Raw genomic sequence first — 24,367 nt, 5'->3', positions numbered from 1 at the left:
TTTGATAGAGGGATAGAAAAGTTGCACACTTTGGAGTGATACTGCCAGGAAGGACTCTGGTCCCATGAAGGAATCTTTTGAGCCTTGTTTCGCTAGTTTGTCAGCTTCTTCATTTCCACTGATTCCTGTGTGCCCGAGAACCCATAACAGGGTAACTGAGCTAAGTTCACACAGCTTATCTAGGTCTATGAAGACTCTTTGTGTCCCTTAAACAGGTTTGCATAGTCCAGCTCTAGTGCTCCTATAAAGATACTAGTGCCCGAATGTTGACATTCTTGATGTCTTCCAGGTTTACGAAATGTGAACCAAGATAACGATGCCTAGTGTGCGCAAGATCCTCGCACTAACACAGCACATGCGCCGAGGTCTCTTCCTCTCTGCCGCATCTTCTACACACCGGATCTTGGCTAATTTTCGTGATGTGTAGGTGTCTCTGTAAGTTGTTGTGGCCTGTCAACAGTCCAACTACCATTCGTATTCTGGTCCTATTCAAGTTTATTAGGACCTTTTTGTATCTTTGGCTGGGCCCTTGGATAAGTTCGCGTGCCTACCTTGCCGTAGTTAACCTCTTCCAAGTGTCTGTCCACTGGGATATTACCAGATCCACACTTTGGTGTGATACTCCAAGGAAGGGCTCTGGTCCTATGAAGGAATCGTTTGAGCCGTGTTCCGCTAGTTTGTTAGATTCTTCATTTACACTGATTCCTGTGTGCCCGGTAACCCATTACAGGGTAATTGAGCTAAGTTCACACAGCTTATCTAGCATCCTTTGACACTCCCATACCATTCTGGATGTTGTTCTAACTATAGTGCTTTTAACGCTGCCTGGATGTCGCTACAAATGGAGATGTATCTGAATGCCCTTAAAGTGACATGGCGTCACGATCGTACGTCATTAAACTCTAAGTTTGAAGGGCTGTAGCTGAAACAATCGATCACTGGCTTTCTAAGTCTTTCAGTATAGGATTGGTCAAACAAGTCACGTGCATACATGCATTGTACTCTCGCTACTGTAATTCTTTTCCTTTTTTTTTTTTTTTTTTTTGGCATGGCTCACGGACGACACGAATTCTTATTTAAACTCTGCTTGATATGAGCGACGTAAATGCCGCACTGCTCGACTGTAAACATCACCTCAACCAACACATATACAACACATAATTTTGCATTCTACGCGCTATTCTCCATGTCACCGCTGGTCTTCAAGAATTGTATGTAAACCTAGTTAAGTTCCAATGTACCGTATTGTAAATAACGATTACAGCCGACAGAACTAACATGTAGCTATACATTCCACGATTTACATGTCAGGTCAATTGGCACAAGAATCCATTCAGCAGGGTTCCCCAAACCACGAAAGACCTCAACACCACACGAGGTAAAGGAGTGCTATTTAATGATAGTACCCGAAGAGATGGCTCGACGACATAAAGCTGTTGGCTGGAACACGCTGCTTCCAAGTGGCTCAAGACCGAAGACGATGGAAGCATATGGAAGAGGTCTATATCCAGCAGTGGATTGAAATAGGCTAGAAAAGAAAGAAGAAGAAGACCCGAACATATGAGTTATCAGTTCGGTTGCGATTTTCAGAAATCAGTTCTTTGTTGTGACGACGGTGTTAAAGTGATAGTGATCGTTCAGTCCGCTGTTTAAATGTTCACAAGCTCAGATCATGCACACTGTGTGGTTAACGCCCCGAGCATTGTACTGTACTTGCTAGTGTACAGTGGGGATTCTTCGTAGTGGACATTAATGCTACTACCGTCTCTCTCACCCTCTCGCTCTCTCTTTACCTCTCTCTCTCCCTCTTTCATTTTCATTAACTTGCTTTCCTCCGATATATATTATGGGAATTCCTTTGTCGGTTTGTGTTTCAAACTGTTTCAGGCACTTGAGATTTTGTGTAGTAATTACACACTCGAAACGGCTAACAACAATGTCGCACTCGCGGCAAATTTCACAGTAGGTTTATTCTCGCAGTATCTCCTACATGAATTTGCTGCAAAATAAAGGGAGTTCATATCACATTCAAAATGTCGCCGTTCGGAATATGTTTCAATAAGGATGGTTCAACGTAACGAATTCTAGTGGAAATACAGAACTATCTTCATCTGTTGCTGTGAAATTTTAGTGCAGTAGGTTTATCTGAGGGACAGTGTTCTGTGTATAGACGGCTATCATCGGTTTATGTAGGACTGTGATAACAAAAGTGCGATTAATGCATTCTTTATATTCTTCTCTTTCTTTTCAGATCTTATTTTGTTCTATCTTCAGTAATAGCCTCGTAAAGCACTTTTACCGGTTTCCGGTGTCATAGAAATAGTTTCCGTTGGCTGCCGCGAGAGCACTTCTGGTGGCGCGTAATGTGAATCTGATCGGTGAAAGTTGCAAGTTAATTAACGAATTTATAATCTAAATAAACTGGTAGAAATACGTAAGGGTAATGTTATCGGGTTAACATTATCTGCTACCTATGTCCGAACCAAAATAACGAAAAGTGTTCAATGAGATTTTAGTGGGATAATTTTGAAGACCAGATTAACACGTTGTTTTTATCTTTCTTCAACGCTGCAATAAGTAAACGTGAATAGGCATATTTTGCTTAGTTATCGGTTCTTTTTTTTAATTATGTGCCACAATGCCACCAACTGTTCTTAATGGTAATAGAGGCATCGAGGATGCCTGGGGCCCAGAGTTGCCCAGGTGGTCATTCAGTCCGAATCTACGGGACACCATCTTGAAACAGTTGAATGCAGATGAAGGGAACGCTTAAAAGTAAAAGGCAAATGTAGAGAGAGACACAGTGATTATTATTTGCAAGTGCCTGAAGGACAGTGTTGGCTTGGTTTTCTGAGACATGTCAAGGACTGAAGTCATACATACTTTGCGGCGTTCATCTGCCGCTTATGATCAAAGGCCGACTGAGATGAACTATTTAACATAAGATAGCAGTGAATTAATTCGTGAAATCATTCTTACCTTTTGTCAAGTTTCAGGGGACAAAATACTATGTTTCGTGTAACTTAGTTCTGCTTTGCATTTGATTTCTTTAACAAATTTCAGAACAAATAAATTGTTTTAATTAAAATACCAATCAGTTAATTCAATAATAATTAATCAATAACCAATCAATAATCTATAAAATAGATAGATTTCTGATATGAAAATGTGCTAAACGAATGCACGTAAGTGGTGGTGGTGGTGGTGATTATTGTTTTCAGAGGAAGTACAACTAGGCAACCATCCTCTAATCAGAGAGAAAAATGGAAGGGGTTCGACAATACGAAAAATGAAGGTATCGGCCAAAGGAAGACAAGGGCCAGGAAGGGCATGAAAATGAAAGACTCCCTAGGCCTCGATACGTAATACCATCGGGGTCGGAAAAGAACAAGGGTTGACCAAGCGAGGTCGAATAGCATAGATGAAAGTGAGGAGCCTGGCACAAGTAAGTGGAAGCAATGCCAGGACTCAGCTGAGGGCCCCGCGGTCGCCAGCCCACGCTCCAAAGTTCAGAGCCCTTGGGGCCGAATGTACGTAATAATAATAATAATAATAATAATAATAATAATAATAATAATAATAATAATGTTATTTGCTTTACGTCCCACTAACGGATTTCACGGTTTTCGGAGACACCGAGGTGCCGGATTTTTATTTGCTATTGGCTTTACGTCGCACTGACACAGATAGGTCTTATGGCGACTATGGGACAGGAAAGGGCTAAGTGTGGGAAGGAAGTGCCCATGGCCTTAATTAATGTACACCCCCAGCATTTGCCTGGTGTGAAAATAGGAAACCATGGAAAACCATCTTCAGGGCTGCCTACTATCTACCGAATACTGGATATTGGCCGCACTTAAGCGACTGCAGCTATCGAGCTCGGTGTGCCGGAATTCAGTCCCGCAACAGTTCTTTTATGTGATACGAGGCTGACGTATTTGAGCACCTTTAAATATCACCGGACTGAGCCAGGATCGAACCTGCTGAGTTGGAGTCAGAAGGCTAGGGCCTCCTCAACTGTCTGAGCCACTCAGCCGGGCGGCTCCGGGTTCTTTCACAGCCTGAATATTACTTTATTTTGTTAAAATACTACGAAATACATACAATGCAATAACAATAATAATCATGATAATAAGAACCATTGTAAAACTAAACTTATTGCATAATTATAATCCAAGTACAACCATATTTTACCCATTCACTCATGCATTCGTACCTCACTCATCTCACAAGTCGGTTTGATGAATCAAGCAAGTACCTTCGGCAATAAACCTTACATTTGTTTAGGGAAGTCACGTCCTTAATGTTAACAGGGCCGAGCGGGTGGCTGCGCGGTTTGGATCACGTAGCTGTCAGGTTGCATTCGGGAGATAGTGGGTTTGAACACTGTTGTCGGCAGCCCTGAAGATGGTTTTCCACTTTCACCCATCACGTAATGTTGGGACTGTATTTAAATTACTTGCATACATTACATTACACTACATAATAAAGTAACAAATGACTTCTGAGTAATACTGCGAAATTATCCGAGCTCGTTGAACACTATATATTAACTCCAACTGTATAAAGCATTATTTTACCTTGGTGAAAAATGAACTTGCGCAAGACAGTGATTACACCATCAAATATATATGTATTTGGACTGACTGGTTATCAACAGACGCAGTTTTCTTAGAAGCTATTTTGCAGAAATAATTCAAAAAAAAGCATTAATACTATGAAATTAACTTAGTTTACTTTACATTTGCTGCCTCAACCTTCATACCCAACAGGGGGCAAACAGAACTCAAAATGGTCAGAAAGAAAAGATAATTGATGACGTATTTAATAAGAATATATGGAATAGTGAATAAGATGTTAGGGGAAACACTGATTCATTAGCATTAACATATATCTAATAACGTTGTATTAATTGTCAAGAAGTAATTTCGTACTGTATGTCATAGAATATTCAGTGTTATAAAATTCAAAATTCAAAAGACCAATATCATGATATATTAACTAAAATACTAATGAAGAGTAAATACACAGTATACTTAAAATAATTAAAATTCTACGTTAAGTCGATAAAACAGACCTCCCTTCCTCATAAAATGGATCACGATGTCAGCTGACTACGCGTCATCATAGAACAAGAACGGGCATGAGAGGGAGTTTCAGGAATTGTTAAAGACCGATCAACCTCACGCCTCCAAGAGGATGTGCACTACAATATGACGTGTGCCGCTTCAGGGAATAAAGGTAAACTTTAAAGAAGAGGAAGACCGTGAAAGTCATGAAAATTCAAGATATCCCACGCTTCGTACATTTGATATCGTAAGGAGAACATCAGTGAACAATGGCGGTTGGGAGGGAAATATGAAAGAAAGAATTTCCAAATGGTACAACAGGGCCCGGTTCAGCTGGAGTTTCGCGGCTGGAAACTTCACACTTAAAGGGCTTTTGCAATCTGTCATGGCAACCAGGTTTTCAAAAGTGTCTCGAGTAATGACTGTCCTTGCTTTCTAGGAAACTACGATATAAACATCTCGTGACATGTGTATTGATATCTGGAGCAAGATCAACGTTCTAATTAATACAAATCTGTTATATCTGTTTCAGATCACAGCACTGTAGTTCTAACTTTACTGTCAGAATGTTAGTAATCATGGAGGTCAAGGAACTTATCCTTGTAATCAAAGGTGCAGTTGTAAATATACACACTGCACAGATTGAAGCACATCGACATTGGATGTACACGACAAAAGTGGAGATGATGAAGATGCTTATTGCTTAAAAGGCCTTACATCTAGGTAATCGGTCATTACTTTTACGAAATGATAAATGGGAAACCTAGGAAGACCATCTTCAGGGCTGCCGAGAGTGGAATACGAACGCACTATCTTCCGGATTCGAGCTCACATTTGAGCGCCCCTAACCGCACGGCCAACTCGCCCGGTCCAAAATTCATCCACTGACCATAATTCAAAACTTCATGATGAAGAATGTTGTGATTAATATGAATTTACAATAATCAGCGGATCCAACTCAGAATATCGACACTTAAAAATAATTGCAAAAATCAGTCCACTGACTAGAATTCAAAAAGACGGCGATGAACAATGAGTGGTTTGGATCCGCAACGCCCCACCTTCCCAGAAACTAACATAAAACAATGGGGTATGCTGACCACGGGGCTGCTTCCAAAAACAATCCTGAATCAATTATTGTTCTCTAAGGGCGTCCAAAATCCAGGTCAACGGGCCCTCATAATGGTACTTATCGCTAGTAAAGTAGAACCATGGTATTTCTCATGTAGCGATACTTATCACAAGTAACGTACACTCACGCTGTTCCACACATTATGGTACTACCCACATGTAACGCAGACCTATGGTGTTTCTCACATAATGGCACCACTCACAGGCAACAATAAACCATGGTGTTCCTCACATAGGTGTACTAATTAGAGGTAACGTGAGACCACTGTGTTCCGCATATAGTGGCACATCACGGTTACACTAATCCCGTAGTGATCCACCCTAGTTGCTACTAATCACAAACCTGTTGTGTACGTCACATAGTGCCATTGACCTTGGGATGCTAAATAGAAACATTGAGCAGTCTCATCAACTAGCCCGCCTTTAGGAGCTAAAAATCTTCCAGACCGCACTTCCTCTTCTGGTGAAGTTCCTTCATCTCAAGGGTAAAGACATCCTGTACCCGAGGGGGAAGACTGTGGATCCGGTCTACCTGGAGAGTAATGGCATTGCCAACCACAATATGCCCGCCCTCTACCAACTTGTGGGCGAGGTTGTAACACGTAGAGGCCTTGTACTCGATTTAGAGGAGGAGTACAAGGACCAAGTGGGAATGTATGGCCGAAAGGCGTTCGACCCAACCAAGAAACACCCAGACTGCTACTACATAGCCAGATGGTAGTGGTTACTGTGTGGTGCTGCTTGAAAACAGACCAACATCGACCCTCGCGTCGCATCTTACTCAGCCGACCTTCAGGGAGGAGACGAAGTTGACTGGAGGATCAGCTGTAAAGGTGATGATAACAGTATAACTCCCGGAGCCGTGAAGCACTTTCCCGATCAAGGCACCGCCTGGAGGAAGACACCACTTTAATCATGGGCACCTCAAGAACCAATTATCCCCTTAGACGGCTTGTATAAATACAAGAGACATGCATGTACTGGGAATGGCGTGTAAACCATAGATGAGTTCAAATTTTCCAAATTTGTAAACATTTCTGGAAAATAAATTCTGGTATTTGCCTGGCGCGGGTAAACGGCGGAAGTAGCCTGGACTCTCTCAAGGTACACAATAGTCTGATTCTCTCGCCGTAGCTATTACAGCATAAATTCGAAAAGTTAATAAAATAAGCCCACAAGATAAAATATCCCAACCATAATGGTAACTAAAATTACTATAATATCCAGATAAAACATATCCAATGAAGAGCAAAAGCAATAAAAGATTTCAAGGACTGAACCAATCTTCAATAATCAATAAAAACACAGTGGGATTAAAAATAAAAACATAAATATATATTTTAACATTGTAAAATTCTAAATGTCTGAAGAATGTCATTACCATGTGTACGAATTATAGATATGAATACAGACAACCCTAAGGCTCCCTCACGTACTGAAAATGTTAGAAAAAACATGCAAATGTAAAGTTCATAGTCAAAAATATTTATTTACATAAGAAGAGGCCAGATATACTTAATACAATGAACTTTAAGCTTAATAATCTCGTTAGTAAATGTGTACGGTTAGAAAAAACGTACTCACACGCCTACAAAACAATAGTAAAATCAACGTATCCCAACGTAGCTCAACATGTATTTATTACCATTGTATTAGTTGTTTAATAAAACACTGAATTAAGATATGTCTTCTAAACCTCAGAGAGGAGAATAGTTTTATTGCTGAACCAGGAGCAGCGACAGTACCGTTTATGGCAATCGTGAACCGAGTGACATTAAGAACCAATCCCTGTGAAACTCTATGTTCCTGAACGTGGTGTTGCGATTATGCCCTCCATACTTGAACGTGGAAGAGACGGAAGGACAAAAAGATCGCAATAAAAACCGCCAAGTTACCTCAATAATTCTTTTGATGCAGGACTTGAAGAATGCCGTGTGGCCATGTGGTGTCATAGGCCCTTTCTAAGTCAAAGAGAACAGCCACCAAAAGTTGCTTTCGAAGAAAAGTGTCTTGGATAGAACACTCCATGCGTACCAGTTAGCCAGTGTTTGATCGAGCGGCTCGGAAACAACATTGATACTCGGATGAAAGTCCTTTTTTCTCCAGACACCACACAAGTCGGCGATATACCATCCTCTCAAGAAGCTTACACAAATAGTAAGATAAATAGGTTTATAACTTCCTGCATTGTTAGGATTTTTGTCAGGCTTGAGGCTCGCCACTTTGACGGAAACTCACCCTCTATCCCGATTAGGTTGAACACACTAAGGCGATATAAGAGATTATCCTCCCTATGGTGTTTCAACATCGGTTATGGACATTATCTGGTTCGGAATCTGTGAGCATGAAAAATGCCATGTCACTGCGGATTTCCCACACTGTAAAGGGCACGTTATAGTCCTCTGAAGAGTGAGTGGCAAAACTGAGATGATGACGTTCTGCCTCCCGCTCCAGAGCTAGGGAATCACGATGGTAATTCTCGGAACTAGATTCATCCGCACAAATTATTAGCAACAGCGGCTGAATGCGTGACGGTACGAAAGAACTAACTTTTTTCCTAGAGGAGGCTGATATTGGTTGCTAGTGTATACAGTGACCAAACGAGAAATTTGATCACGATTCATGTGATACTAACCTCATTGTACGCATGCGTGGGAGGATGTGTATTGGAATACTGCGGCAATAACTGATCCTATTTACATATCAGAGGGCTGCACTGTCATCTGGATGTTTGGCAGGTCTAGGTGTCGGTTGAAACGTACCTGTACCTTAATTCAAATTGTAGCTGAAGTTTGGCCTGTGTGAACTGTAGCGTAGTCTTCACAAGCCGTGGCTGATCAACCGATCCGTGATAGGCTTTCCATCTTAATTTTTAACTGATGCAAGAAACAATGTTTGTTTTCAAGACGTCTCAGTTTTCATTTCAGAATTAATGCGTGTCATGGTGGCATGATTTAAATGATGTGTATGATTTGATTTAATCCCATGTAGATATAAACTGTCAACAAGGCATACGGGAATCTTAGATTTTTAATAGAAAACTCACGTAATTTCAGTACAGCATAAAGTTCGATTTTTGTTATAATATACACAAATAAGATCTACTTTGGAATATACATCCGCCAATGGGAGTCCTGTCATCAAGAAACACGTAAGTACAATTGAAAGAATCCGTAAGTATTTCAGACAATCTATGGAATATTCTTAATATTTACTTATTATTAGCTTCCTGGAATAATCTACTGTGACAGGTAAGATGAGAGACGAGATCGTCAAATGCTAGTATTTCTTTATAACGACGGAGATGATAATGGTTTTTGATGCAAACTTTTATATTATGCTCCAGAAAACCTGCAGAAATATTCATACATTTTTTGTTACGAGAACCAATTGCAGACAGGCATATCATCTCTCCTCTTGATAGATCATGTTCATAATACATTACATCCTTTTGGAAGTGATATATTTCTCGATTCAATGGGTGAATTTAATGTGTCCTGCAGAACATTAAGAAGTAATCCGAACTAGTTATAGGTCTATAGTTGTCTTGTTCTCAGGTCACATCATTCATTATTGTTTGTTTCTTGTTGGTTCTTATTTTCTCACTGTCCTTTATGTTCTATTCGATTATTTGAATATTATAATGCAAAATTTAATATTAACTTTGCCTTTCTCCTCCCTGTGTAACTGTACCGGGAGGCACACCTCTACGCCGCACATTTAAATTTTGCGCCTTAAAGAACTCTACAGGAGAAACTATGAACTTGAAACTGGACTAACTTATAAATTTTCTCTGAAGATGGCACCACTAAAATTTGTTATTGTGAACTGTGTGAATTTCTACTTGTTTTTGTTTTCCTTTTATCAAGAAGATTGAACATTCTCTCATAGATGTCACTACTAACAAACTTTGATCATGCACTCTGGTGCGAAGTGAAGGAACCTTTTTGAAGAAACTTTGCACTCATAAGTTTTATCTGTACTAAATTTTGTTCATTCATTTTCGTGTTGGCAATATTTATCTTTTCTTTCCGCCAGTTTTGAATTTAGCCAATCAAGAATTTCTGTAATTAATTTTCAACCAATCCCATATTTCTTCTTCGATTTTGAGTGTAACTTTTTATCTTCAATAAAACTCTGTGGGTGTGTCTTTATTATTCATGAAAGGTCTCGAACCTTCCTCGAGGGTTTATAAACTGCGAATTTTCACGTCTCCTGGCCGTTTAATCGTCGTCTAACTTAGTGTGTGTGTCAAGCAGAGGGGGAGGGAGTGGCGTCTCTTTCTTCAAGCAGCAGTTCTTCAGCAAGGTATGGCCACTTAACATCTTCACTTTTGCTTGATCTGCAGTTTAACCCGAGGGAAAGGTTCGAAACTTTATTATGTAACCAACTTCCTTAAAATGTAATTCTCCGTTCGGCTTATGTAAAATTTCATAAATCTTTAAATGTAATCCGGCCATAGAGAGTGATTTCATCTTGGTTTGAGGTGCCGAATTTATTTCTCCAATGTATTAACGTTATCTCCATTCGCGCTACCTCAGTAGATTGGGATTAGCCCCTGTTTCGTTGGCCAAGTGCCCTATAGGTCTAAAATTTTTTTTGTGGAGCTTAATCTCCGACTCCATTCTTGTTGTACTCGGGCCGTTTATTGAACCTGTTCTTTTTCACTAAGGCCCCGTAGGTTGGGTATTAGGTACCTCTGTGTAATAAGATGGCTATTTGTAAATAGTGCCTTGTAAGGCCAGTAATTATTAGATTTTCACATTGTGTTGCCTTGAGTAGGCTGGGAACACTGAGAGCACGTCAGCTATTTTGTAGTATTGTAAGAATGCCTCTGGGAGGCTTGATACTGAAAATTGGGAGCAAGTGCTCCATGTATTAGGGGATTTCTGCCCTTTGTGTAAAATTGTAATCTTTATAAAGTTGAGCTAGGGGCTCAAAATTGTAAAACTAGGGGCTTATAGCCCAAGTGTGTTAAAATTCTGAAGTCTTGGATCTTTCTAAGTCTTGTTTTTAAATTGCTATGTCATTGTTCACTAAGTTGTTTAAACATTGTTGTTTCAAGAAAATATAACCTTTGTTCAAATTTTAAATTTACTTTGACTTAGTAGTTAGACCCATTCATCCCGGTACCTTCTTTCACCTCTGCTGATCCACGGGTAACCCCGTAACAGTAACAATTATATGATTAATGTTTCATAATTAATATTTACTGAATAGTGTTACCAAAGTACTCAATCAAGATGACAGCTAACTTTGCAGTTCACTCCCTATCGGCATGTCCCAGGATAACACCCTCTGACGGCGTTGCCACAGAGAGCACGAAACACTTACCCAAGTCCTAGGTGCTTGTTTGTTCGCAGATGTTTTAAGGAATAGTCGACACCACAAGATTCTACACATGATGACCGGCGCCCTATATGGTCTACGAGGAAGTGTCTCGATTTGCGGCAATTAGAAGCACCAGACGAATATATATCATTGACTTATAACCGGAAAACAAGAATGGTGTGGTCATTTACCCAACGGTGTGATTTGAAACGCACTTTGGTCAACCGGAAGAAGTGGATTTTGAGAAGGAGAGCATCAAGACCCTGCAGTCTCGTATTATAAAGAAAAATATGGACTGCCATATACATGAGTCACAGCTTGATGGTGGGAGCCCGGGGAAGAATTCCTAAATTCTTAACTAGGGAATTCCATCCCGGCCCTTATTTCTAATTCAGGGATTTCGGGATTACACTTGGTCAGTCTCGGGATCCCGGTATTATCCCGGGATTGAAAGTTACAAATAAAAAACAAGATATTCTCACAGAAATCAGCTGTTTAATCAGAAAATCAAACTTTAGTCAGAATAAACATATTGTACGGTATACACCTAGCTAATCTAATCACTCTAATTAATCAGACTTAGAGTCAGACTAACTAGATTTAAAATCACTCAGTCTCTAAGTTAAAATTATTCTTTTCCAAGAATCAGTGAGATCTCTTTAAGCTTAAAGTTAAAAAACCCTTATGTAACAAACTATGCAAATAAACTTTAGAAATTAACAACAATCTCTCTGAACATAGACTAAATAAACGACTTTCATGTAACAACATAATAAATAGGTAGAAAGTTTCTTAGAAAGAGTATTTAAAAATAACATTAACCAGTCACATTTCACATTTCTCGTAAATATAAAGAAAACTAATTTAATAGTAACATTCTAGTTTGAATTGCGAAAATATGATCTGAGAAATAACAACGCGTCCAGTGTCTCATCACCAAACCTGCTTCTCAATTTGTTGCACATATATGCAGCTGCTGAGAAAGCGCGTTCAGGTTCGATGGAAGTTGGAGGAATCGTTAGTAAATACTTATAAGCCTGCTCTAGGTTATAGCTCTGAGTAGAATTTGAAGACTCGTATACGTTCATTTCTTTCTTAACAATTCTGGAAAATTCATTTTCATTTAATGCTTCAGGAGACATAATTTTCATGCTGTTTTCTATTTCCAGCTGAAGTTTTTCTTTGAGCATCAAATCACTTTTATCTGTATTTGTAGGCTCGACTTGCAAATTTTGTTCTTCCTCTTCGTCTTTTTTTTTTACCATTTAATCTCTCAATTAAAGAAACAATGTGTTTTTATCAGGACTTTGCTCAGACTTGAAAATGTACGCTTTATTTCATCATCGAACGCCAACGCCACATTGTCACTATGAGGATATTGTAGGTAGCATAATACGCCACTCAACTCATTTCTTCGGCGATCTTTCATGCGCTTTTGTAAATGTATCTTGAATTTAGAAGCCAACTCGGAGCTATTGTCATTTAACTGATTAAAAAGAAACTTAAGGGCAGCACCAGTTGTGCATAAATTCGCATCAGTGTGACAGAGTGCTTCTACAGTTAATTTGACTGGAGCCAAGACTTTAATGACTTCATCGATGAGCTTGAAATCGGACTCTTCCAACTACACTGGATTATTCAAAGCTATAAGCGCCTTTTTGACGCTAAATTTCAAGAAGGCACTCACTCATCTCACTCACACGGGAGAGATAATGTACCAATGCACGCAATTGTGTTCAGACTTTCACGCACATAGGGGACGAACTCATGCGCTAAACGAGAACAGGCATTTACACACCGAAAAGTCGCATAAATAACCTACTGAGAGTTTCGCTTCACGCAGTCTATTTTGCACATTTTTTAAAATGTTGTCAATCCCGAAAATCCTGGGATCCCGAAAACGTAATCCCGAAATCTACGGGATTGAAAAGCGGTCGGGATCCCGGGATCGAATCCTCTATTCTTAACCTTATTTTTTGTGCAGTATATTTATCGAACAATTTCATGTCATAATAATTATCTTCAGAAATGCAATAAACATCAAAATGGGACATGTTATATTTAAATATTCTTAGAAATTCCTTTTGAGTGTCTTTCTGAGTGCAATGCGATCAGTGACGATAAGGTGTAATAGTAAGCCTGTACCAAATACCACTAACAACGATGTCGCACACATTTGGGCATACTCGGATAATTTCGCAGTAAGTTTAATCTCGCAGTATCTCGTACGTGAATTTGCTGGAAAATAAAGGGAGTCCGTGTCACCTTCAAAAAGTCGCCGTTCGGAATATATTTCAATAAGAATGATCCGATGCAACGCATTCTAGTGGAATTTACTGAACTATCTTCGTCTGTTGCTGTGCGGTTTTAGTGCAGTAGATTTGTCTGAGAGACAATGTTCCAAGGGGACCTTGTAGGTAGTGAATGTCCCATTTAATTTAATGCTAAAAGTGAACACTTTTAGGTACACCCTGTAGATAAAATAACCATTACATTTTCTTTAAAAATTCGTGGATGTACGTCATCTTATTTTAAACAATGCTATGTATATTTAGTACATTTGCACCAATGAGATCTGAGAAATAAAATAAATGATTGTGTGACGCATTTCTTTTCAAAAGAAATCAACATTTTCATTGCTCTTCACACAAGTATTTGAACTTCTACACAACATATTGACCTACATTTGCATCACTTTCAGTACTTGGGTATGGAAAGTATGTTTAGGAAGTTCCCTCTTCCTTACAGTGTTACTCTGATGCTTTCTGGCAATTTGCCGAGTAACGTTGGTTCGCTTTTCAGCCTCGATCACTCGCTGGTGGTCTACATCATTGAGGGTTGATTGTGTGTTGTCACCCGGCTCAAACCTAACAGCTTTAACACTTTCTTCTTGCCAGATACTCATTCACTGAAGCACCAAACTGCATCATACACATCAAATTTCATTGTTTTCAATCCCATATACACGGTCTTTTGTAATTGTTACCGTGGTTTGGTGGATCAGCAGAGGTGAAAGAAGGTGCTGGGATGCATAGGTCTCAATCTACGAAATTAAAGTTAATTTAAAATTTAACAAGGTTATATTTTCTTTTTAAGATCAAGGAATAACAAATATAACAGGTACTTAGTAGCCTAGCAACAAATCGAGAATGTACAATTACAGCGGTTACAGGATTTGGGCTCCGAGAGCCAGACACACAATTCTTGAGCTATAAGCCCAACTTGACCCATATACAAGATTCAACAAAGGGGCAGAAGACCCCAATCATGCCCAGGAGCTCTTGCTCCCAATTACACAGTAAAGCCTCCTCGAGGCACGCAGAAACAATTTTTTTGGGAAGAGCAACCCGCTCTCAAAGTTCCAGCCTATCAAAGGCCACACCAGATTCCACCTTCAAGCTGTCCTCCCAGGACATAGACATAGGAGTAAAAATACCCAACCTACTGAGGCCTATTCACCAAAGAAACAGGACAATTACATGGCCCCAAAATACAAACTTGAGTGGAGGCGTAACTTGCACTCCGAATATACTTTATTACAAACTATTTGGCTCTAGGCCGCTTATGCAAGGGCTAATCCCATACTAAAGAGGTGACTTATATAAGAAAACGATTTACATTACACTAGAAGGGAAGAAACGGTTGTGAAAATAAGTTCACTTCAAAGCAATAGGAGTGGGAGCTCGAGAGGGTTAAGCACTCTCTATCCCAATATGTAGTTTAAAGAGATAGAATTTTTACCAAGTGTCTTTTACATGTTAGAGGAAAGTTACATGGTAAAGGCTTCGAACCTTCCCCGAGAGTTAGACTGCTGAGCTAGTAAGAAAAGGAGTTATTAAAAGGCCATTACCTTATTGAAGAACTGCTGCCCGACGAAAGAGGCGCTTCCCGCCCCCTGCTACATAATTTACACTATGATAGATGTTACTGAAGTGGCCCGGAGACCCGAAAATCAGCAGTTTATATACCCTCGTGGAACATTCGAGACCTTTCAAGAATAAGAACACCCGCCCACAAGCTTTTATTGGACGGCCAAAAGATTACATGTCGAAACTGAAGAAGGAAACCAGGATTGGTGGGAAATTAATTACAGAAATTTGCGATTGGCCTATTTCAAAACTGGCGGAAAAACAGGGTTAACATTGCCAACTTAAACAATGGCAGAAAGAAATATAATAAGGAACAAACTTATAAATACAAAATTTCTTCAAAAAGGTTCCTACCCTTCGCACTAGAGTGCGCAATTGTAGTTCTTAAGAGGTGCCATCTAGAAGAGAATGTTCACACTTCTTGCTACAGAAAAAACAAAAATACATCGAAAGCGACACAGTTCAGAACACTTCAAAATTTACAAGTAGGGACATCTTCTGAGAAACTTGAGAATTAACACGGTAGTTAAAGTTCAGGCTTCCTCCAGTAGACGAGTTTCAACTGGCGCAATGTTTGAATTAGCGGAGCGGAGGTGTACCGCCCGGTACAGTAATCATGTCCATATTAGAGACTTGAAACATTCATTTGGATTCTGTGTGGCACCGTACAAGCATTATTTTGGGAGATCCGGCTTGTTTAGTTCTCTGTAGATAGGCTTCTTATGCCTCCATTATTGGACCAGTTAAGCAATGTTTGTGTCATAGGTGCTTCCTTCCTTTTCATTTTATGGGAACCTCCACCATGTATATGTAGATCAACTTTTTCTTGGAAGCACTTGGTTTGTCTTGGGGGTTAGGTTCACTTTTACACTCACTGTTTCGTATTTCAGTAATAGTTGCTTTAGACTCACAACACTGACTTATGTTACAGGTGTACTGATTACCTCTAAATTTAGCTTTGGGGCAGAACTTCTTTATCCTAGGCATTGTAAGATGTATATTTTTAACAAAATACAATACGTGCACACAAATTACAAACAAACTAAGAACTGCCATGTATATCCGCCCAAACTCTCAATCCATATAATAACCAAGGGAAATGCACATTCAGTAACTGCCAACATACGTATTTAAATATTACCTTTATGATAAATATGCTCCTCTGACACTGCTTTACAGAGATCTATGTCTTTTAATTTCGGCATGTTTAAAGGGGCGTAGCATCCATTGTGCACTATGGCACAAACTAATTTATATTTAAGAAAACCAACAGTCCGATCTTCATGAAACAGACTAGGATTTATTCAGAAAAGTGTGGGTTATTAAACTAAACGATAAAATGAATATCCCAAATCTGACCCATTTAGGCTACAAGGTCCACTTCACCTGTTGCGGTGCGATTTTAGTGCAGTAGGTTTGTCTGACAGAGAGTGTTCCGTTTATAGACGGATGTCATCGGTTTATGTAGAACTGTGATTACAACACTGCGTTTAATGAACTTTTTATATTCTTCTCATTGCTTTGAGACCTTATTTGTTGCTCTATCTTCAGTAATTTCTTCGTGAAACCTGTGACAGTACATATATCACAACCTCGCACTTTATTTAGAACTGAGAGATAATATTGTCAGTGTTCGATTTATTATTATTGTCATCATTATTTCATTTGTGTATTTATTCGTAATATTTTAAGTTGGGATGTCTCCACAAGTGGTATGTTTGACGTTTTTTGGTACAAACTGATGCGAAAATCATTGCTATCATAACTCAGGAAATTCGTATGATTCATGTGTCTATCCCAAAGTCTGATGAGGTGGACTTGTTATTGTAGCCAAAAACTTCCGATGTCTCATGTGAAACACCCCGAGTTTTTTGATCTTGTGATTGCATTGTGACACTGGAAGAAGTTCAGGGCGTGCTCTTGACTAGAGGATCTATTCATGATTGGCTGGCCAGGATCAATCTAGATGTATCATCTGAGAGGAAGGGGGAAGCGGAGGGCTATATAAAGCTTGTGTGATCACAGCGGAAGTGAACTTGATATACTGTACTGGAGTTACACTGCTGCACTATACTGGACTGGACTTCAAACGTTTGTGAAACACAGTATTTTTATGTTTGTGGAACGTGGCTGATCTACATTTGTGGAGTGCTTAGGCACTAAGTATTGTAGCACTTGTGGCGGCTTGGTATTATATGTTGGTGAAAGCTGTGAGGTGCTATATCTCACAATTTCCAGAATGTACGTTTTAGAACGACAAGCGTGTGTTGCTCAAGTGAATATATCTTTAAAACAAATATTAAAATCAGTGTACACAGTATTATGCGATACAGTATCTGTGGGATATAATAAGTGCCAATTATGAGAATCTACAAGTCATCTTATCTACATGTATATGTGCATTGTTCAACGGACTAACTGCAGATGGTGGCTTAGTCCTCGTTTTCGTTTTCCCACTGTTTTCATTGTTGTTGTAAATATGGAGTCTTCCAGTACTATTTTGTGTGCGTACTGTATGTATATTTTGGTGTGTTGAGAGATGCTAATGCACGTATTTTATTGAGAATATAGTTATTTTAGATCAGTGAAGTTATTGATGAAACTAGGTGCAGTTCCTACCCATTTAGTCGTTTTCAGAAGGTTGGTAAAGCCTGTAGCAGATGTACCAGTACGCAGCTTTTATGTACACGCCCTGGGAGAGAATGAATTATTATCATGCTCTATCAAAATTTGAGGGATCCATTCTGGTAAACTCTGGCCCCCATACTACGAATATTTCGATTAATTATTCTTATTAATGTAATTTATTTCAATTTTTCATTAAGTTTTTGAGTAATTTTATTTTTGAATATTTTATTATTATTAACACTAAAGTAACAAACTTTTTTGCTGGTTTCCAGTGTCATAGCAATTGTTTCCGTTGGCTGCCGCGAGAGCAGTTCCGGTGGGGCGAAATGTGAGTCTGATCGGCGTGAGTTTCATGTTAATTAACGAATTTATAATATCCTTAAGGGTAATGTTATCGGGTTAACATTATCTGCTACGTATGTCCGAACCAAGACAATGAAAAATGTTGAATGAGATTTTAGTGGGTTAAATTTGAAGACCATATTAACAGCTAAGCTTTTATCTTTCTTCGACGCTACAATCAGGAATCCTGATTAGGCATATTTTGCTTAGTTATCTGTTCTTTTTTATTGTGTGCCACAATGTCGCCAACTGTTCTTCATGGCAATGGAGGCATCGAGGATGCCTGGGCTCCTGACTTGCCCAGGTGGTCATTCAGTCGGAATCTATGGGACACCACCTTGACACAACATGATGGGAACGCTTAAAAATAAAAGTCAAATATGGAGAGAGAGCCTCAGTAATAATATTATTTCCAAGTGCCTGAAGTACAGTGTTGGCTTCGTTTTCTGAGACATGTCAAGGACTGAACTCATGCTTTGCTGAGTTCATTTGCCGCTTATGCTCAGAGGCCGACTCAAACGAACTATTTAAGATAAGATAGCAGTAAATTAATTCGGGAAATAATTCTCACATTTTGTCAATTTTCAGGGGACAAAATAATATGTTTCATATAACTTAGAAATGAAATGCAAAACAGAACTTTCACAAATTTCAGGACAAATAAATTGTTTTAATTAAAATTCCAATCAGTTAATTCAAAATAGTTAATCAATAACCAATCAATAATCTTTGAAATAGATTGTTTTCTGATATGACAATGTGTTTAACGAATCTGCGTATCGAAGCAATAATAATAATAATAATAATAATAATAATAATAATAATAATAATAATAATAATAATAATAATAATAATAATGTTACGGAGTTTTGGTGGATCCGCAGAGGTGAAAGAAGGTGCGGGCTGGAATGGGTCTAATTACAAGTTCGAAAGATGAATTAAAATTTCAACAAAGGTTATATTTTCAAAACTTAACAATGGTGACATAGAATTTGAAAACTTAACAAGTCAACAACAAGCCAAAATCAGATACAAAGAAATTACAAGTGTTAGGGGATTATTATAAGGTCTGGGCTTCGAGCCCCACAATCACAATCCTTGAGCTATTAGTCCAACTTTACCAAGGTACAAAATTGAACAAAGGGGCAGAAAACCCCATCATGCCACGGAGCACTTGTCCCTAATTACAATGTTAAGCCTCCTAGAGGCACACAGAGATCAAATTTAGGAAAGAGCATACCCGCTCTCAAAGTTCAAGCCTATCAGGAGGCCATAAGCAGACTTCACACTCACTGCCCTCAAGGCACACATATAACGGTACAAGGGTACCTCGTACCCACTCTACTGGGCCTTCTCAAGAAGGAAAATAAACCGAGTTAAATAAATGACCCAAAATACAAAATTGAATGTAGGCGATTACTTGCACTCCTACACTAAAGTTTTTTTTAAAACCTATGTGGCGCTAGGCCGATAATTCAGGGGCTAATCCCAAGCTAGGGAGGTGACTCGTATGAGAAAACAGTAATACATTAAGGAAGAGAAGAAACGGTTATGAAAACGTAGTCACCTCAATTTCAAAATGAAGGGGAGCTCGAGAGGGTAAAGTACTCTCTATCCCCGCTTTACAGTAAAAGAGATTTGTAGATTTTACATAGACAGAAAAGGAATTTACATTATTAAAAGATGGGTTACATGCTAAAGGATTCGAACCCTCCCCGAGAGTTAGACTGCTGAGCTAGCAAGAAATAAAGATGTTAAAAGGCCATTTACCTTGTAGGAGAACTGCTGCTTGAAGAAAGAGGCGCTTCCCGCCCCCTGCTACATATCCACACACTGAGTTAGATGTTATACTAGTGGCCCCGAGACAAGAAAAACAGCAGTTTTTCTACCCTCGTGGAAAATTCGAGACCTTTCAGGAATGAGTAGACACACCCTCTCACTTTTATTGGATAGCTTAGAGCAACATATCCATATCGAAGAAGACATAAATGATTGGCTGAAAATTAATTAACGAAATTCAGGATTGGCTAGGTTCAAACCTGGCGGAAGGAAGGATTAATATTGCCAACCCAAAGATAACCGAACAAAATATAGTAAAGACAAAACTTATGAATAAAAAATTTCTTCTAGAGAGTTCATTCCATTGCACCAGAGTGCATTACCATAGTTTTTTTTTGTAGAGACATCTGTTAGAGAATGTCCACACTTCTTGATCAATGTCAAACAAAAACACATAAAAATTCACACAGAGCCATTTTCGGAGAAACAGTTGAGTTAATACAGTTTTTTAAAGTTCAGGCTTTCTCCTGTAGAGGAGATTCAATTGGCGCAATATTTGAACAAGCGGCGTGGAGGTGTATCGCCCGGTATAGACAATAATAATGATAATAATAGTAATAATAATTGTACCGGGCGGTACACCTCCACGCTGCTAATTCAAACCTTGCGCCAGTTAAAACTCCTCTACTGGAGGAAGCCTGAACTTTAACTTCCATATTAATTCAACGATATCTCAGAAGATGTCGTTACTATAAATTTTGAAGTGTTCTGAACTATGTCAGCTTCGATTCATTTTTGTTTAATCTGTAGCAAGATGTGTGAACATTCTCTTCTAGAGGACACTACTGAAGAACTACAATTGTGCACCCTAGTGCGAAGTGAAGGAACCTATTTTTTTTGAAGAAATTTAGTACTTATAAGTTTGTTCTTTATTAAATTTCTTTCTGCCATTGTTTAAGTTGGCAATGTTAACCCTTTCTTTCCACCAGTTTTGAATTTGACCAATAAGGAATTTCTGTAATTAATTTTCCACCAATAAAGTGTTTCTTCTTCATCTGGTGTAGAAGGTTTTGCCATTAACCAATAAAAGGCTTGTGGGCGGGTGTTCTCATTCCTGAAAGGTCTCGAATGTTCCGCGAGGGTATATAAACTGCTGATTTTCGGGTCTCTGCGCCACTTCAGTAACATCTATCTTTGTGTAAATTATGTAGCAGGGGGCGGGTAGCGCCTCTTTCTTCGGGCAGCAGTTCAACCACCAGGTAATGGCCTTTTAATAACTTCTTTTCTTGCTAGCTCAGCAGTTTAACTCTCGGGGCAGGTCCGAAGCCTTCTACCATGTAACTTTCCTCTAAAATGTAAAGACACTTGATATCAATTCTATCCATTTAAACTACAATTGGGATAGAGAGTGCTTAACCCTCTCGAGTTCCCACTCATATTGCTTTGAGGTGAACTTATTTTCACAACCGTTTCTTCCCTTCTAGTGTAATGTAAATCGTTTTCTTATATAAGTCACCTCTTTAGTATGGGATTAGCCCTTGCATTAGCGGCCTAGTGCCAGGTAGGTTTTAGTAAAGTATTTTAGGAGTGCAGTTTTGCCTCCTCTCAAGTTGGTATTTTGGAGGCCATGTAATATTTCTGTTTCTTCACTGAATAGGCCTCAGTAGGTTGGGTATTTTTTTACCCCTGTGTGTATGTCCTTGGAGGACAGCTTGAAAGTGGAGTTTGGTGTGGCCTTTGATAGGCTTGAACTTAAGAGCGGCTTGCTCTTTCTTAAAATTTGTTTCTGCGTGCCTCGAGGAGGCTTTACTGTGTAATTGGGAGCATGAGCTCCTGGGCATGATTGGGGTCTTCTGCCCCTTTGTTGAATCTTGTATATCGTAAGGTTGGGCTTATAGCTCAAGAATTGTGTGTCTGGCTCTCGGAGCCCAAATCCTATAACACTGTAATTGTAAATTAAAGATTTGTTATTAGGCTACTGAGTACCTGTTATAATTGTCATTTATTGTTCTTGAAAAGAAAATATAACCTTGTTAAATTAACTTTAATTTTGCATTTTGAGACCTGTTTACCCCAGCACCTTCTTTCACCTCTGCAGATCCACAATACTCCGTAACATATGGTAGCAGAGCGTGGTTGAATGGGTCTCAATTTAGCCCCTTTTGACGGCTAAACATTGCTTTGCTTTCGAACTCTAACAATTTTCTCAGTTGCTGGAATTTTTGATTTTCTCTTCGTTTTCAAAATTGTTTCGTCATCATGTCCGGCCCTCGCGAGGTCCTTCATCCTTTTTATTTACGTAAAGAAGAATTAATTTATGAACTATCTCTCAGAAATGTTCAATCTGGAGGCACGGTTGCAGTCGACTCCAAAAAGCTAAAAGATTCCCTTGATTTGCCTATTACCATCCCGACTTTGGGAGAGAAAGAGATTGACGACGCTCTCTCCACGATCAATGATAATACTACTGAGCTAGCATCTGTAGTTAGTTTTTTTGAAGAAAATGATCCATCACCTAATCAACTCAAAAGAGTACAGGCGAGGTTGTACCACTTTTATAATAGGGTGTTTGATCTATTGTCTCTGAAGTTAAATGACCTTCAGGGTAAGGAAGCTAGTGCCCTTGCTGAAAACTTGTCCCAAATATCTAGTAAGGTTAGTCAGTTATTATCTGGATCTGCGACTTCCAAAATCGACCAGCCTATGGTCGTAAATATAGTAAATGTGGAGGATTCCTCTAAAGAGGAAGGAAGGGATACTGAGGCGACTACACAACGAACATCTGCCCCATCAGAATCGGTATCAGATAGTCGCAAGTCCATTCCACCCTTCGTGTTAAATAATGCTCGTTCTGAATCTGCTTCTCCGCCACTTAGGCCCCTTCCTACTACGTCTCCTGGTTTCAGCAGTTTACCCCATCCATTAGCTATGTTGCTTAGAGGTATTTCTAAGTTTTCGGTTGACTCTACAAGTGACGTAATTTCATTCTTAAGGTTTTTAGTTGAGTTTCAGGATCATGCCCTCGTTTTTTCTCTTTCTGCTTGTCAGATTTTGCAAATCGTCTATCCCTATGCAATTGGTGTTCTCTCAGACAAAATAGTAAGAGCCATTGCCGAACAATCATCTATTGAAGACTTCCACGCCCACTTACTAGCTAACTTCATTCCGGCTAGGGCAAGGTCCTCACTTATTCAGAAGTACTATTATCGTGTACAGCGGTTGGATGAAAACTTGGCAGATTTCATCCAAGGTATTAAGTTCTATACCAGGGTGTTTGCTCTTCATTTTCCTGAAGATCAAATTGTTCAGGCTATTGTAGAAGGTATTTCACCACCTTACAGATCATACTTGTGTTTTGCGTCACGTCCGCAAACCTTCGCCGAGCTTGAGGCTATGGCCGTCTCAGCGGAAGGAGTTAGATACGCCGACACCTTGCGTGTCGCGAAAGAACCCCCTCCATCCTCTAGTAGTTTTCGGCCTCCACCTCGCCGACCCACCACACTCCGTAAATATTACGCTTGTGGGTCGCCTGACCATCTTCGGAACAAGTGCCCATCAATCAAGTCTAGTGGGACAAGAAATTGAGCAGGGTCATCTCGAAGCTGTTTTAAATGTGGCGCTTTCTCACATATCGCCAAGTATTGCCCAAATTTTAATAGCACCCCCTCCTGCTCAATGTCTGGTGCAACTTCCACCAATGCCAATAATAATAAGTAACTAGTGGCTTCGGCTGAGTCGACTACTTCATCTTCCCGAGGCTCTGCCCCTTGTAAACATGTCGATATTTCAGGGAAAACTCAGTCTTCAAATTTATCCTTTGAATGCCCCAGAGAATGTCTTAGGATTGCGGCGGATACCCCCGCACCTGTTCCATTTCTTAAGATTGAATTAAATAATGAACCTGTAACAGCTCTGTTAGACTCTGGCAGTGTTTGTTCTATTATTTCGGCTGAATGGTATTCGAAATTGAAATATATTTGTAAACTTCCTGACTATTGCTCATCTTCTGTTCAATATGTTTCGGCTAACTCTTCTCCATTAGAAATTTTAGGCTCCTTATATGTCAAAATTCGCATTTTAAATTTACTTGGAAAGTTAAATTGTTTGTGGCCAAGCACTTGTCTTGCCCCATTATATTGGGAGCTGACTTCATTTCTCACACCGGTCTAGTGCTCGACCTTCAGAGTAAGTCGTGCACATTCAAATTTGCTTCCAATT

This window comes from Anabrus simplex, chromosome 4, assembly GCF_040414725.1.
Source record: "Anabrus simplex isolate iqAnaSimp1 chromosome 4, ASM4041472v1, whole genome shotgun sequence".
Taxonomy (NCBI): Eukaryota; Metazoa; Arthropoda; class Insecta; order Orthoptera; family Tettigoniidae; genus Anabrus; species Anabrus simplex.
This window is presented reverse-complemented; position numbering follows the sequence as displayed.